Source organism: Lygodium microphyllum, chromosome 2 (genome assembly GCF_053477565.2).
Source record: "Lygodium microphyllum isolate KBCC chromosome 2, Lygodium_microphyllum_v1.1.10, whole genome shotgun sequence".
Classification (NCBI taxonomy): Eukaryota; Viridiplantae; Streptophyta; class Polypodiopsida; order Schizaeales; family Lygodiaceae; genus Lygodium; species Lygodium microphyllum.
This window is the reverse complement of record NC_141136.1, coordinates 121,714,849-121,732,205: the sequence shown is the minus strand read 5'-3', so window position 1 is coordinate 121,732,205 and position 17,357 is coordinate 121,714,849. Positions and strand designations below refer to the sequence as shown.

At 44.3% G+C, this 17,357-nt stretch overlaps 1 pseudogene; it reads left to right on the top strand.

The window, feature by feature from the left end:
• The window catches only part of LOC148040257 (uncharacterized), a 38,929-nt pseudogene extending 23,788 nt beyond the window's left edge, over positions 1-15,141 (top strand).
• The last annotated feature ends 2,216 nt before the right edge of the window (positions 15,142-17,357 follow it).

Below are 17,357 nucleotides of genomic sequence, written 5' to 3'. Positions count from 1 at the left end.
GGAAAGAAAATGTAATGGGGAATTTTTGGATAACGCTCTATTAACACTTTTTCCCTACTATTTGAGGACTTGGAACTAATAAATTGTGTATACACCAATTTCTCAACTAGGCCTATTTGTCCCAAGGAGTATTGTCGTCTTTGTATCATCTTGGCATTATGCTATATGCCAAATTAAACTGTATTGATTAGGAAGGTTAATTGTCACAAGAATAGTAAAACCGTAACAAGACGAGTAAGATTACCTTCCAAAAGATAACCGAACCAATCTAAACATAGAAACATTCATACCCTAAACACTTGTGTGGGAGCTTTCACTCAACCGCCAAGACCCACGGACCGCTTATTGATTCAAGCGTTCCAAGCCGAGCACTAATGGCTACCTCTCATATAGCCGATGCGCCATCCATATCTACGGGTGTAGTGAGCTTACCTTGATACCGTTCAAGTTACCTCCTCTCCTGCACACTCCGGTAGCTCCACGATCCAAGTGCAAGCTTCAAGCAAGCTCCATCCTCAAGCTCCACGCTCCAAGCTCCATTGCCGCGAGCAAGACAAGAGAAGAGAAGAGAAGAGAAGAAGAGAGGAGAAGATGGAGAGCTTCTCCTCCTCGGTCCCTCACCCTCACACACTCACTCCCTCACACTCTCACACTCCCTCTCTCAAGCACAAGCTCAAGCAAGCAAGAATAAGAAGAAGAAGAAGAAGAGGAGAGCTACTTTTGGCCACACACAAGAATGAGCTTCTCATTCACTTTTCAACTTTATATACAAAACCCTAAATCCCTTTTGGGCGGTCATCCCCTTTTCCCCTTTTTACATGGCCGGCCATAGCCTTGGCCCTTTTTCCCATTGTCCTTCTATCTTCCTAGCTTCCTTTCCACCGCCCATCTTCATTTACAAATTGCACAGGTGAGAGCCCGGCGCTCTTTTACAAGATTTCAAGGTGCGCCTTTTTATTTTAAAATGCGCCTTTCCCCTTTTGCCTTTGCCTTGGACTTTAAGGTTGCCCTTGCGCTTTTGGCCTTTTCTCCTTTTCTTTCTTCAGTCGGGCTACCTTTTTTCTGCCTTTGCCCTGCGTCTTTTCCACTTCCTTTTGCGTTCTTCGTGTTGGGGTTAACATTACCCCCCTCCTAGACGAGTGCCAGTCCCATGGCACTCACCGTCGTAGGTAGCAGGCTGGAGCATGCACCGAAGACGTGGGTAACAAGGACGCCTGTGGTTTTCATGGAGGAATGTTGGTGGTGGTGTGGCAGAAGGTCCTGGGGGCCTGTTGGTGGCCAAGGTGGCTGGTGGAAGGTTGTTGGAGTTGGTGGTAGGGCTATGCTATGTTGGGGATTGCATTGATGGCCAGCACAAGTGTTGGTTGGGTGGGGAGTCTGCACATGACGATTCTTTGCGGGCTTGTCAGATGGTAAGGGATAAGCATTCAGAGTTGGGTGTTGATGAAGATTGAACGACACTTTTGTTGGAGTCTTCAACACCTGCAATTTGAAAACCTCTCGTGTGGTCTCTCCCTCAGGGGTAGTGCTAGTCTTCTTATCGTGCACAAGACATATTTGATTAGTTTGGGAGACAGGTCGAGCTCTAAGCAAGCTGAGAGTATTGTCCTGCACTTGAGGATCCAAACTGTGGATATACTTTGGTGCAAATATTATGTGAGTGCTCGTGCATACTTAGATATTACATAGTTAGAAGACCGTGGGCTAGTTTCTCATAACAATGCGTGGATGAGGCGTACGTGTGAAGGTATATAAGACTTCGTTTGCATTGTGACTGCACGATGTAGCATAATGGAATATAAGGACGCCTCACTTTCGGTAGCTGGAAACTATTGGAGTTGCTTGATGAGTACGGTGTACGTTTCATGGCCAACCGTGTTGTGCTTATCACACTGATTGCAATGGTACTAAGGCAGAGTGCAAAAGAAAATTGTGCAAGTGGGTCAGGGTGACAGGTCTAACCCTAGGCGAGACAAGCTCCCCAGGTATGTCCTGCCCTTGATGTGCCCTGAACAATTGTGGGTGGTTGTAGGGGGCTAGGGGACTAGGGACGAAGCCGGTCGACCAAGGTCACCAGACGTACCTAATTTGAGGACCCCTAGGTGCTGTGCTGTGATCATGGGTGCTTCTTATTTTTCCATTCATTTCTTTTTCTTTTCTTTTTCTTTCTTTTTCTTTCTCTTTCTTTTTCTTTTTCTCTTCTTTTTTTTTTTGCCTGAGTACAACCATTACAATATGTTGAGGCTATCAGCCTTTCCATGGGTTGGAAAATGTCAAGCTTCGAAGGCTTCGAAAATGAATAGTACCATGATGATGGTGCCCTAGCCTCGTTGTTAGAGAAGCAGTTGGCGAAAGGGGGAGATACACTTGAGATATTGCAACCCTCCTTGCGGCACATGCGATGTGGGTACAATTGAGGTGACGACTGCCGTGAGCCAACTATAGAGCTTGTCCCAGAAAGGGGGCATGGCCCAGGAATGTTTTGTGGGCCATGCAATGTGGGCGATTGGCAAGGGTGCTTTCGGCAGCGTGGCTTTGCCGCGGCTCGCTGTGGGGTTGTGGGTGTTGCGGTGATTGGGCATTGAGCATTTTCGCACAGGGACCTGTATTATCCTGCATTCACTTGTCGCTTCATGAGAGCATATGCATTGTGTATGCCACAACTATAATAAACCAGTGCAATGCAAGGAGACATCACTTATTTGAATTCTATGGTGTTGACTAGACTTTTATCACCTGTGCTTGATTAGCTTTTTCTTTTGCTAAAGGCGTAGCATATATTAAACGCAGATATGATAAGTTCATACAAGTCAGGAACATGTCAACACTTAACAAGTCGGGAACACTCAACCATTTAAAAACAAAAAGTCCTGGCCAGTTATCATTTGATAAGCCCCTTATGCATTATGTGCTACTCGATTTGTACGAGGCGAGGCGAGTTTGGATGGCCGGGTGATGGGGGCTCTGCTGGTGTGGGACTCCTATGGGGGTGAGCAGGGAACATGTCGGCCGGGATATGAATGGTGTAATCCCGGCCCGCTACCATCTCCAGAATTTCTTTAAATAGTTCATTAAATTCTTCTCTTTCCCGAGCTGCCCTTTCTGCCTTTGAGCGTCTGGGGCCCGAGCGGGAGCTGGGAGTGCGTACCACTAGTGCTGCGGCCTGTTGCAGGTTTCGAGTCTCGACTTTCTTGACTCGAGGGTTCTTCGGCCTTCGCCCTAGGCAATGCCACTTAGGGCCCCGCTTCTTGGCATACCTCTTGATGGTGGGCACATAGCGCTCTGGTGGAGGGGCGCGTGCCACATGCTCCCGTCTCTTGTGAAGAGCATCTTTGCAAGCCAAAACTCCATGATGCTCCATGCGTTCCGCTAAAAAAGGAAACCTGCAAGGTGTGAACCAAGGGTTAGACCTCGATACAGGGTACAATTGTTCGCATGGAAGGGATTTTAGTGTGGTTTATCAAGCGCACATGGCAAGTAAATATGTGATGAGAAGAGGGCTTGAGGAGGTTAGCCTGTTAGAACCAACTCTTCTCCCTGCGCTTGACTATCATTACTTGTGTGTGTTGAGATGAGCAAGATTGGTCAACACTAGAATTTCTTATGCTCTTGGGGTTCTCACGTTTCTCCTGAGGTTTTGTTGCTATTTTGTCATGGTTCTTCTCGGATGTGACTGGTATAGATTTGTCACCTTGTTGTGACAGCGTTGTATCCACTCTTGATTGATCAATGTGAGTTCTATTGTCAGTGGATAGAGTGTTGCAAGCAACTGTTGATGGCAACTATTGCTTTGGTTTTTCAGAACACACGGATGTGTCTGAGGTTTCACTGCTACTCGGAGAGGCATCAGTGGGCTCATTGGTGGATGGACTCGATGCTTTATTCATCAGCTCTCTCGCGCCCTTCGTCTCAATGTTCTTGGGGTCCACAACCACCTGCAATTGTTGTTGTTTTCTCTGCTTTCTCCTCTTTTTCTTGGTCAATGAGGGTGCCTCTCTCGATGACTCAGGACCCTGGGCTATATCGACCATTGATGTGCTTAGTCGGGCCTCAGCATTTCCCTTCTCTAGTGTGTCCTTATGGGACATAGCCGTGGTTTGCTGAATAGCCTTGCCCGGTTGTGAGGGCACAACTGCCGCCCTTTTCGGAGAGTCTAGCTTTTCAACCAACCCCCTTGCATTTGACTCCTCCATCCTAGGCTTTAAGCACTTTGAAAGTGCTGGAGGTGCCGAGGGATTTGGTTGCGACACCTCCTCCACAGGTAAACTTCTAAGGACACGTTCCACATAGGGTATTGTCACAACCGAGGGCTGTGACTGCTGTGATCCCTGATTGGAAGTAGTAGCAGCTAGTTTAGTGGGCTGGCTACCCTTGGTGGATTGCGGTGTCAAGTCCCTAGGGTGATCAGAAGTGGTTGTGTCTTTCGTTGGCCTTTGAGCACTCATTTGTGTAGATCGAACAGGAGCGGATCTAGTCGCATTAGGTGGCTCAGGCATATCCTTGGGTCGAGAGGTACAGATGGCATCCTGCCCCACCTCTTTGACGTTTGGAAGCTTAGATGGAGATAGAGATTGGAATTGAGCAGTCGCCCTTGACAGCTGCTGTAGTGCTTCCTGTGTCTGTTTGGGAGAAGAGGGCGTAGGAGATCTAGGACTCCTAGGTGGATGTGGCACTAGCTGAATGATTTTCTCAAGGCTATTAGATGATTGTGCCTTTTGCTTTGTTGAGCGAATAGCCTTGCCATGAGCAATGTTGTGCCTATGATGTTTGTTCTCCCCTTGGGAAATCAAAGGCTCCTTGGGCACTAATGATTTTTGTGCACGCTCAGTGGCTGCATCTGATGTCTGCTTATCAAGCACACTAGGCTGAGGATCCACTTTTTGATAGGCCATGTTTGGTTTCTTGATTTCAGTAGTGATGGGCTCAATCACTCCAACATTTTTGGTTTGAAACTTGGCCGTTCGTTTAGTTTTCCTCCTACGCCTCTTTGCTTTGGATATAGTTTGGGCTTCTGATAGAGGTGGCCGAGCAGGGAGTTTGGGCACCCAAATCCATTGGTTACCTGCGTAGTATCCTTGAGCACGTAGCAACGCTTTGGATATCCATCGCGGTGTTGTGCTGACTCTCCATCGACGCCTCCGTCTATAAGGCTTGGGCTTCTTTCGTGGTCTTCTATGATATTTATGAGTCCAAACCCTGTCCTTGGCCTTGTCTCTTGACCTTCTTGTTTCCGGACTAGCCTCACTCACTGGTTCTCGTTGTTCGACCTGTGTTTGTATCAACTCTTCCAACAAGTCCTTGCCCTCGTTAGTAGGCTTGACTGTTATGTCAGCACCTTCCTTGCCTTTCCCTTGAGGTTCGATGAGGTCACCCTTGCTAAAGGTGGTGACTATCCTCACACCCGGTAGTGTCAGGTGTATCCTCTGTGCTACATAGTCAGCCTCACATTTGGTCGCCCTTTTGAAGGGTCTACCTAGGAGGGTTTCTTTCCCGCAGCTAGCACTATTTGGAGGAACATGAAATAGGATAGGCAAGCTTTCTGTTTCAATTGTTGCAAGGATTTTGCACTTCCCTATGAGTGCTTGTGGGTGTCCCCCATAAGGGCTAAGAGTTGCACTAGTCGGTGTCAGCTCTGGTTGACCTAGTAGGGTCCATGATTCATAGGTCAAGGTATTGAAATCTGCTCCTTCATCAATCAGAGCATCGATAGTATGCTCTCTTTTCGCGGTGAGTTTGACCCTAAGATAAGCAGGTGGTACTATGTCTTCATCTTCCGGGTCTTGGCTTGTAAATTTAAGCCTTCTGACCGATGCCCTTGAGTTCTCGACTGCACGACCAGATGTGGATTCTCCACTGTTGTCTTGGATCGTCAGTGCAGTGCTATTCAAGGTACATCTCTCGTCAAGAGTGTCATGTCTAGTCATCTTCGCATTTGTAGCTTGCTGAAGTTGCATTTTGCTCTGACTAGACACGGTTTGAACACAATGTCTTTGTGTTCTCGTGGTGTGGCCTTTTTGCCCTTGATGGCTAGATTGGCCCATTGATGTTCTAGGGTCTCTATTTGTCTCTATTCGGGTACGGGCTTTTGGTTGCTCTTTTGCAAGTGAGCATCCATGCTTGTGTAGAGCCATTACTTCACTAGGGTCCAATTTGGGAGGCCTGTCACGGCGCGCGTTTTCTCTCCAACCTACTCGGGGGAGGTGCGGAGGGGGCGGGGGTCCGGGGGGGGCAGTCCCCCCCGGCCCGCAGGGCCATTACGGTAGACGACATATGCGATTTGGAGGACCGTTTATAGCCAAATTTTGAGCTATGTGCTCTGAATTCTAGCTCGGTTATGGATCTGTGATGTGCCTTCAGCTCTACGTAGCCTTAGGGGTCGATCTCGGGATTTAGATGTATCAGACTCTGTGTTCTGGGTGCCTATCCAATTTTGACAGTTTTTGGTCCGATTCTAAAATGTCAGATTTTCAGGAGTCCGATTATCAGAATCGGACGTCCGATTATCAGAATCGGACGTCCGATTTTGGGTTGGTCCGATCGGACCAGTGGTCCGATTTTGGTCATGTCCGATTCTAGGAGTCGGATCAAAAAATGGTCCGATTTTCAAGTGGTCCGATTCTGGGAATCGGATCGGACAGGGTGGTCCGATTCTGGCTGGTCCGATTCTGGCTGGTCCGATTCTGACTGGTCCGATTCTGGGAATCGGACAGTCTGGTCCGATTATGGACTCGTCCGAGTGTCCGAGTCGGACGGATTTGGTCCGAGCGTCCAATCTCAAAATCGGACAGGTTGGTCCGAGTGCCACGTGGCACGTCTGATCGGACTGGTCCGATTCTAGGAATCGGACGGTCTGACTCTCGAACTCGGGTGGTCCGATTTTGGGAATCGGACCACAGCGAGTTGGTCCGAGTGCATCGACGAGCGGACGCGATTCCCGCACGTTTGTCCCCTCCTCACTGTCTGGTGCACAAAATCACCACAGACTTTCTAAATCTGATCAGGGCACTTGTTGGAAAACACCAGACTCACCTGAAGCAGCACGAATCACCGATGCCTAGGAATCGGGGCAGCGCTTCCTCGTCCTGTGAACCAGAAGTTCTCTCTCTCTCTCTCTCTCACAAGGCAAACCAAGGAAATGAGGTTTGTCCTGGCCTCCCAGACCTCTTAAGGTCCTTTCCCAGCACTGCAGAACCTCACAAACAGTTCCTTGTCCCTGCCTTCCCAGAACTCTGGTCCCCTGTTTCCCTGTTTCAGCCTGTTATACAGCAACAGAAAACCCCACTGTTTGCCTGTTTTTTTTCTTCTTTTTCTTTGTTTTTTCCTATCCTAAATGCATCCAAATCAGAAAGTAAAATACCTACACTACTCCATTCCACAACATAAATCACAGAAAGCAAAAACCTAATTGCCAAGGAGATCGAATACCCTCTTCAACCCCTCGCTTCCTACCTATCTACCTCAAGCACCAGTTCAGGGAAACCCTTACTTTGATACTCGATTCGAAGCACGCAAGCGCTCAAGGCTTGAATCCGTTGGTCCGGGCAACGGAACCAAAATGTGGGAGCTTTCATTCAACCGCCAAGACCCACGGACCGCTTATTGATTCAAGCGTTCCAAGCCGAGCACTAATGGCTACCTCTCACATAGCTGATGCGCCATCCATATCTACGGGTGTAGTGAGCTTACCTTGATGCCGTTCGAGTTATCTCCTCTCCTGCACACTCCGGTAGCTCCACGATCCAAGTGCAAGCTTCAAGCAAGCTCCATCCTCAAGCTCCACGCTCCAAGCTCCATTGCCGCGAGCAAGACAAGAGAAGAGAAGAAGAGAGGAGAAGATGGAGAGCTTCTCCTCCTCGGTCCCTCACCCTCACACACTCACTCCCTCACACTCTCACACTCCCTCTCTCAAGCACAAGCTCAAGCAAGCAAGAACAAGAAGAAGAAGAAAAAGAGGAGAGCTACTTTTGGCCACACACAAGAATGAGCTTCTCATTCACTTTTCAACTTTATATACAAAACCCTAAATCCCTTTTGGGCGGTCATCCCCTTTTCCCCTTTTTACATGGCCGGCCATAGCCTTGGCCCTTTTTCCCATTGTCCTTCTATCTTCCTAGCTTCCTTTCCACCGCCCATCTTCATTTACAAATTGCATGGGTGAGAGCCCGGTGCTCTTTTACAAGATTTCAAGGTGCGCCTTTTTATTTTAAAATGCGTCTTTCCCCTTTTGCCTTTGCCTTGGACTTTAAGGTTGCCCTTGCGCTTTTGGCCTTTTCTCCTTTTCTTTCTTCAGTCGGGCTACCTTTTTTCCGCCTTTGCCCTGCGTCTTTTCCACTTCCTTTTGCTTTCTTCATGTTGGGGTTAACAACTTGACTACTTTCCTTACCGTAGGGACAATAAATTCATAAAGATAAGAAACTAGGCTTTGTTCCTAAGGTTCTTAAATGAAGAAACCCTAGGCCTGACATACGTCAGCTTAAGGAATCTAAACAGATTATTCCATCGCCGGACTTGCGCAACATGTATGAAATCATTTTTGTGATCAATTCACAAGGAGAAAAGGGAAAAACCCTCATCAAGGACGGCAGATCCTTATGCAAGTTATCTTGCAAAAAGACGTATTTTTTTTGGATATCCTTCTAAATAAGGAAAGTTGTAAACTAGAAACTAGCATATCTAAGGTATCTTAGGTTAACCAAGTTGGGTATGCTCTACACCGGAATGTAAGAGATCTTGCCAAGTTACAAGACACCTTGGAAACGAGCGCTGATACACTCAAAAAGGAAAGAACACTTCCTTAGCAGTTTGCCATACAACTAGGTTGGTTAATGGAAATGTTTGTGCTTGCTAGAAATTTTAGGGCTCTGTTTGAATTATGAATTACAAATTAAATAAGTATCTATACTTCAGGTTAAAAGCCTGAAGGGAGAGGCAGCTTCAGTTACCCCCGACTGCCTGCCTGACCCTAACCAAGGGGGTTGTTTGACCGCGACGGGAACGTGGACCGAACCCGCCGCGAGAGGTCTCTCCGTTGAGTTCTACTTGGAGCAGGAGGACGCTTGGGTGCCAGGGGGGGCTCTGGCCGTAAATCCCTCGCCTTCCGGGTCCTGCACAAGAGGCTAACGTGACTCGGGATTTGATCTTGAGGCCCGCATACTAGTTGACGGGCGAAAGCTTGGAATAGTGATCCCTGGAGATTACTTGTTAGCCTTTGGGCAGATTATGGAAAAGCCTACGGGTGGAACTCCTTGTATTTCAAAGATAAAATGATGAAATGTTAAAAGAACTTGCTTGATGTTGTTTTTCTATGTCACGTGATAAGATTACGTGAAGGAACCAATGCTTAACAAGGTTAATTAAAGAAGCTGATTATTATATGTCAAATTAATGTGTTAGATAATTACATAACTAAAACAAACCAAGGAAAGTGCGGAGGATGGGCCATGGGTCCGTCCTACGATTGGGTGGTCCCGGTCAGCCGGGAACTTTTCTCAAAAATCTCGAAGAACAGCGGAATGATCATCATCATCAAAAAGGAATAACGAGAACGATGACCTCGAGTTATGTCTTACCCGGTCTACGCTGTTTTAGGGGAACGGAATGGAACTATGCCTTATGGCAGAGAGGTTGAGCTTTGCATCCCTCTCGTTTCCCATTCTCCTTGAACCAAGTGCAGCGTGAATCCGCTTCGGACCTGGCGTTTCTGCGTAAAGTAGTTCGCTCGGGTCTGACCCTAGTTGCTGTTAGCCAATGACCCATTAGGAAAACCCTAATTCCGGTCGATCCTAAGTGGGAACGACCAGGATACTTCCGCCACGTGGCAGACGTGGGAAGAACTAGATCGCAAAACCCGTAACATTCCATGGGAGTGCCGGGCGGAGCCTTCTAGACATCCTTTCCGATGGACTACTAAGACGTGTCCTAGATGATACTAGGGGACACGTTACAAAAACAGAACACAATCATTGACACATGCATGGATACTGTTGTAGTCCATGCCAAGCTTTCCCAATACTAATCGTACGTCATCATAGGACTTAGGCATCGTGTTTTCAAATGGTAATATGTGATATTATAACCAAAAAAAAAACGAAGCACCCTTGAAAAGCACAAGAAGCATGTTTTAAAATGGAATCAAAAAAATCAACAAAGTATAGAATGTACCTGAACAACTTAGTCACACTCGCATTACTCCACCCGTACTTTGTCTACACACTTAGAAGTGCAAGCATCATCTATAAGCAAGATACTCAACACCAATCATACAATGGTATGAGAACTTTCTCTCTCAGTGGATCAGACGAGTCAACATCCATGGGTAGTAATGTATCAATCATTACCTCCATCTCAAGTTCCAAGATTAGAGGAAGGTTTGAAAGGCCCATTGTCTCCTCTAGGATTGGAGGAAGGTCCCAAAGGCCCATTGTCTCCTCTAGGATTGGAGGAAGGTCCCAAAGGCCCATTGTCTCCTCTGGTATTGAGGGTGTAGTCTATGGCATGCCCTCAAATTAGTGTATCTAATAAAGCACTCCATCCATTGCATACCCACGAACTCTTCTGATGGGCCACAATAGGGTGCATTCCTTGGGATGAAGCGTCATCTCTCTTTACAAATTTTGAGGGCATGTATAATATTTTTGTATGTGATATTTAATTACTTTTTGAATGTAAAGCATCATTGATACACACTTTTCTTACAATTTGCTCAAAATCTAAGATTACCTGGTCAATAATCTCCAATTGAAACTCGCCAAAGCATTGTACGTGGTTTATGGACAAGCAATGCTTTTGTCCAATAGCCAGCTTCTGGCACTGATTGCAAGGATACATGACACACTGATTTAGATATGCCATGCAATCTTGGATGTTACGAACATCATCATTTTCCATTTGGTCTATGGTACAATAAACAATATGTTTTTGTTTCCCTCATTGATGATCTTCCTCTATTTTGATCTCTACTTATCTTTCTCAATCTCCATTCTTATATTTCCTACAAGTTATTTTCTCTCTCCCCTCTTTATTTCTCTTGCCACCCCTCTTTCTCTCTCCATTTCCCTTTCTTTGTTTGCCTCCTTTCATCTCTTTGTTTCTCTATTTCCCTCCTCTCTCTCTCTCTACCATTTCTTTCCTTCTTTCCATTCATTTCTCTCTCCCCTCTTTATTTCTCTCCCCACCCCTCTGTCTCTCTCCCTTTCCCTTTCATTGTTTTCCTCCCTCCTCTCTCCCATTTTTTCTCTCTCTCTACCATCTCTCTACTTCTCTCCATTCCTTTTCTCTCCCCTTCTCTTTATCTTTATCTCTTTTTATCTATCCATCCCCCTTGCTATTTCTCTCCCCACTCCTCTTTCTCTCCTGCTTTCCCTTTCTTTGTTTGCCTCCCTCCATCTCTCTTTGTCCACTAATTTTCTCTCCCCTCATCTCTCTATCATTATCTATCCCTCTCTCTATTTCTCTCCCCACCCCTCTTTCTCTCTCTTTTTCCCTTTCTTTCTTTGTCTCCCCTTATATTTCTTTGTTTCTCTCTCCCCCTCTCATTGTTTCTCTCTCTCTCCGTGCATCTTGCCTCCCCACTCTCACTTCTTCTCTCTCTTCATTTCCCTCCCTTCTTCTCTCTATTTCTCTCTCTTTCTTTCCTTTTCTACTCACTTAATGCATCTCGTTACAATCAAAATCAAAGATAGAAAATAAAAAACTTATAAATCAAGGATATTGAAAGACCCTCTCTCCCCACCTCTCTTTGAATCTCTAGTCTTCCCTCTTCCCTCTTTATTTTTCTATATTTCTATTCTCTCTAATTCTCTCCTTGTTTCCCTATTTCTCTCTCACTCTCTATTTGTTGTTCTCTGTATCTCTCTTTTCTGTCTCTTTCCATTTCTTTTTCTCTCCCCTCTCTCTTTTATTTTCACTCTCCTTTCTCTCTTTACCTCACCCTTATTTTCTACCTCTTCCTTCTCTCTCCATCTCTCTTTCTCTCCCACCTCTATTTCTTTCTCTATTTCTATTTCCTTGTTGCCTCTCTCTTTGTTTCTCTTGCCTCCTCATTGTTTCTCTTAGTCATTCTCCTCTCTCCCTTCTTTCATATCTTGTTTCTCTTTTCATCTCTCTCTTTGTTACCTTTCCCCCCTTTCTCTCTCTCTTTCTCTCTTCCTCTCCCTTCCTTCATAGCTCGTTTCTCTCTTCCTCTCTCTCTTTGTTACCTTTCCCCCCTTTCTCTCTCTTGTTCACTCCTCCTCTCCCTTCCTTATTCTCCCTCCCTCCTTTCCTCCCTTTTTCCCTCACTTTCAATGCATTTCATTACAAAGAAAAACAAAAAGAAAAGAAAAGAAGAAAATATAGAACAAAGCAAGAAGAGGAAATGTACCTACCTCAAAGGCCCGAACATGAATTCCTTTCTGCCTCCTCTTCGCAGTGTCCTCTCTTTCTCCCTTACTATGCACTTCTCCCGCTTTTTTGCATACAATAGTGGTGGCACGAGGATAGCAGTGAGAAGCTCTCTCTCTCTCTCCCTCCATCCCTCCCTCCATCCCTCCCTCCCTCCCTACCTCTCTCTCTCTCTCTCTCTCTCTCTCTCTCTCTCTCTCTCTCTCTCTCTCTCTCTCTCTCTCTCTCTCTCTCTCTCTCTCTCTCTCTCTCTCTCTCTCTCTCTCTCTCTCTCTCTCAAAAATGTTTGCAGCAAATGCCACACTTGAGTTCTCTGTGCTTTTTTTTCTCAAACAAATGTCTATTTCTGTTATAATTCTATTTCTGTTATAGATACAAATTAGTAATGCTAATAGTGACACAGATAGTGACGCTAACAGCTACGAGGATAACAAGCACTACTATAATGACCCCCCCTATAGCAAGGCATAAAGTGATAGATTGTCGTCGCATGAGTGATGAAAAAAGCCCCATCGCTACTGTACATCGTTTATGAGACACATATAGTGAGGATATTAGCGACCAAAAAGTGTCACATAAGCGGCCTAAAAATTTTAACATGGCTTTAGTCACTTAAGCGAGGTAAAATTTGTTTGTCGTCCCTTAAGCGATAAGTGACAACATCCTGCAGATAAGCCCCGAGCTATCCATTTTCGTCTCCTCTATTTCTCCCCGGCCATTTTCTACTACACCCCCTCTCTCCCTCTCTTTCTTTGTCATGCATCTCTCTCTCAATCCCTCTTACGCTTACACACAAACATATACACTCACTCACACACACACACACACACACACTCTCTCTCTCTCTCTCTCTCTCTCTCTCTCTCTCTCTCTCTCTCTCTCTCTCTCCCTGTGTTTTTCGGCAATTCCTTCATTGCACTTGCTATGGACATTGTGTACTTTGGTCCAGTCTATGCATAGGTGATTCTTTTAAAGATTTTTGGGCTAATCACAACTGATCATGAACATGGATTATGGCAAACAACTATCTCTATTTTCTTGATAATTTATAAAATAAAATTATTAAATAGAATGAAAAATAAATTTTTTGTTTGTTTTATTGATAATTTTAAAAATACCATAATTGAATAAGATAAAAAATAGATTTTTGTACTTGTTTTAATGATCACAAGTCTTAATACGTGTATATGTATATAAAGAGAGATAGGGGGCTTGCCATGAAGTCTTAAATTACCTTGAAAAGATTTTATTTTTCTAAGTCTTGAATTACTTTTAAGATTCATTAAGTTGTCATATACATTCACGAAGTGAATTTGAGAGGTAGGACTCATGATGCTTCTGCTATTTTTCTCAACCTATTGATGTGTGTAAAGACTGTTTTTGCATCTAGTAGTTCTTCAAGAATTTTTATGAAGGAGAGTGTGGTGCTTAGTGAAGAAGAAGCAATAACATGTTAAGAATAGTGCAGAACCATAGGTTTTTTCCAAAGGATTAGGTATTTGTGTGATCCTTCTTGGGTGCATATGAGATTTGAACTAGTTGTCTGGTATGGAGTGGGTTCCTTGTAGCTTGATGTTCTTCACAATATAAGCACTATAAGATATCACAAAACCTGTTAGATTTTTACTATAATTGATCCTTCAAAAAAATTCTCATATTTGTGTGATTCTTGATAAGCACATTCAGATAGGTCAAAGGGTACGTTGCCACCTCCTATCAGTGATGGCTGGGGTGGATAGAGTTCCAATGCTGCACATGGACCTACATATGATGATTTTTACTATGAGGAGCATGTGATATGTTCGTGTGATCGTTGTTGAGACATGTATCAGAGGCCAGACGAGAGTTCCATTCACATCAGATGCAATACGATATTTATGATCAAGCGCCAGCACTTGAGGAGTGACATGAACCTATGGTACATGACTGATCTTTCTTACTTTCATTATTAGTTTTTGTAATGAACACTGACTTATATATGTGATTTGAACTATGTTGTATATGTAGGGACCCTCACTTGACAAGGAGGATGACTATAGTATTGGTGGGGCACATATCCCTCGCACACGGCATGGACATGCCATTGGTCACTTGCAGTTTCAGGTTTCTCGATGACCTCTTGCCCTTAGTCTAGACGTTGAGACGGCAAGAGATCATCCATTGCCTACTCATTTGTGCACTGTAGTACAGACATATGATCACAGAGGATATGGAGGAGGGAAAAGTGGATCACTTCCATCAGATGGAGAGGTTTTTAGCATTTGGGGCAATCAGTACATGATTGCTCCATCCACTATCAATGGAGCAGGACGAGGCCTATTTATTGCACAGGATTTATATGTGCCCCCTCATTCAGAGGTCACTCTTATGTCTTTTTGTGGACCTATATATGGGTGGGGACCATGGCATCAGCTTGCTCGCTACATTCAGAGCATGAGTTCTTATGGATTGTGTCTCAATGCAGCCTCTCTTTCTGAGAGAGGCATCACACATGTAGAGGGGCAAAGACTCTATATTGATGGGAGACCTTAATATCAAGGAAACATAGCAAGTTTAATCAATAGCAGCCGAGGAAGAAACACAAGAACCAATTGCACATTTGTAGAGATTGAAAATAGTCATGAACCAGGACATATGAGTAGACATGTACCGAGATACATAGTTGTGAATGCTATTACATCATTGCGTGTTGGTGATGAATTGTTAGTTAACTATGGTTGGCATAGGCCTCCACGAGCACCCTTTATAGATGAGGATTAGGAGCTCCAATGTATATAGGTTATATATTTTTTTAGAATCTTGTACTACAATTTTGGACTTCTATACTACAGTCTGGTAATGTTATAATCTTTTTGGGAAATCTTTGAAAGCTTTGTACATATACAATAAAGTGTGGTTCTAATTATTTTTAAATTTGCAGCCATTGAATTGTGTGTTCTTGCGTGTGTGTCTCTCTCTCTCCTTTTATGGTCAAAGCATGTCATTGATGTATGTCTTCTTTGGCCTCAAACATGCAGCATCCGGATCACGACATTGATGATGTCATAAATCAACCTTCACATGGCACATCACGTATGTCAGTAGAGTGCATGACGATCCTATGTAGGAGTGATCCTAACATGTATGCAAGACTAAAACAACAATATTCCAAGGAATTTGATCCATTCGATGGCATCTTTCATGATGATGATGGCATGGTTGATTTTGTTGATGATTGGTATCAAAATGATGGTGTGAGTGATATTCCCCAATGAAAAAGACCTACCAGATTTTTACTGGGCTGAGGCAGTTGCTACAGCAGTCTACATAATGAACATGACTCCCACTGCAGCAATACATGGCATGACTCCAGAGGAGAGGTATACTGGTAGGAAACCAAATATTTCTCATTTAAAATTTTTTTGTTGCATTGCCTATGTTCATGTGCCAGATAAGTTGAGATCCAAGTTGGATCCAAAAGCTGAGAAGTGCATCTTTATTGGTTACTGTCTGCAGTAAAAAGGATATAGATGCTATAACCATTCTACTCGTAAGTTTACAGTGAGCAGAGATATTATTTTTGATGAGATGAGTAGCTGGTATAAACCAGTAAATGTGATTGATAATGTAGATGCAGAAAATGGTAATGCTATACAGAATTCACAGCAGCAGTCACAAGATGTTAGTGGACCTGGAGAGTCCTCTAGCAGTGGTTCACATTCTTTGCCATGGACAGGCAGATTGAGATCAGGAGAATCTTCTCAAAGCAATGCAGATAGTGGTATGCATGTATCACGAAAAGGAGAAGAGAAGGTAGATCAATCCATATTTGATGTGAATGCAGGTCACTCTTATATGGATGGTGAATCTAGTGGCTCAGAACAGAGCATTGATGATGAGTTGGGTATTCCTTCTATTGTTACACCTGGAGTAAGGAATACCAGGGATGTTTTGAGAGCACCTAGTAGTGAACCTACTTTGCGCAGGTCTACCAGAGCTAGGTATCCTGTGGATAGGCTGAAATATGATGGATTTACAGCCATTCACTATGCCTATATGGTCAAAGTGATACAAAAACCTGAACCCACTTCTTTTGAGTAAGCCATGGGAAAAGAAAAATGGGAGAAAGCCATGGATGAAGAAATGGATTCCTTGGAAGCAAATGCTATATGGAAATTGGTACCTTTGCCTAAAGATAAGAATGCAATTGGTTGTAAGTGGGTTTATAAGGTGAAACACAATGCAGATGGTTCTATAAATAGATACAAGGCAAGATTAGTAGTCAAGGGGTATGGACAAGCATATGGCATTTATTATAAAGAAACATTCAGTCCGGTTGCAAGGATGGAAACCGTAAGAGCAATCATTGCTATGGCTGCATCAAAGGGATGGTCTTTACATCAGATGGATGTAAAGAATGCCTTCTTGCATGGTGATTTGCAAGAAGAGGTCTATATGGAGCAGCCACCAGGTTATGTGCATGCTGTTCATCCTGAGTTTGTTTGCAGGTTGAAAAAAGCCTTGTATGGCTTGAAGCAAGCACCTAGAGCATGGTCTAACAAGATAGGACAGTATCTTGTCACTATTGGCTTTCAGATTTCCAAGGCAGATCTCTCACTTTATGTAAGAAAAATAGAGAAAGGTATGATGATTTGATTATCACAGGTAATAGTGATGAAGATATCCTTCATGTGAAAATGCTATTGAAGCAGAAGTTTGAGATGAAGGATTTGGGAGAACTACGTTATTTCTTGGGCATTGGGGTGATTAGATCACCAAGTGGAATATGGCTCTTGCAGAGGCAGTATGGATTGGACATGCTGTCCAAATATGGGATGACAGACTGTAAGTCTATTTCAGTTCCTTTGGAGTAGAATGTGAAGTTGAGCGCAGATGCAGGTGAGCTTCTCGAAGACCCTACTATGTACAGATGCATAGTAGAAAGTTTGATTTATATGACTATTACCAGGCCAGATTTGAGCTATACTATTGGATTG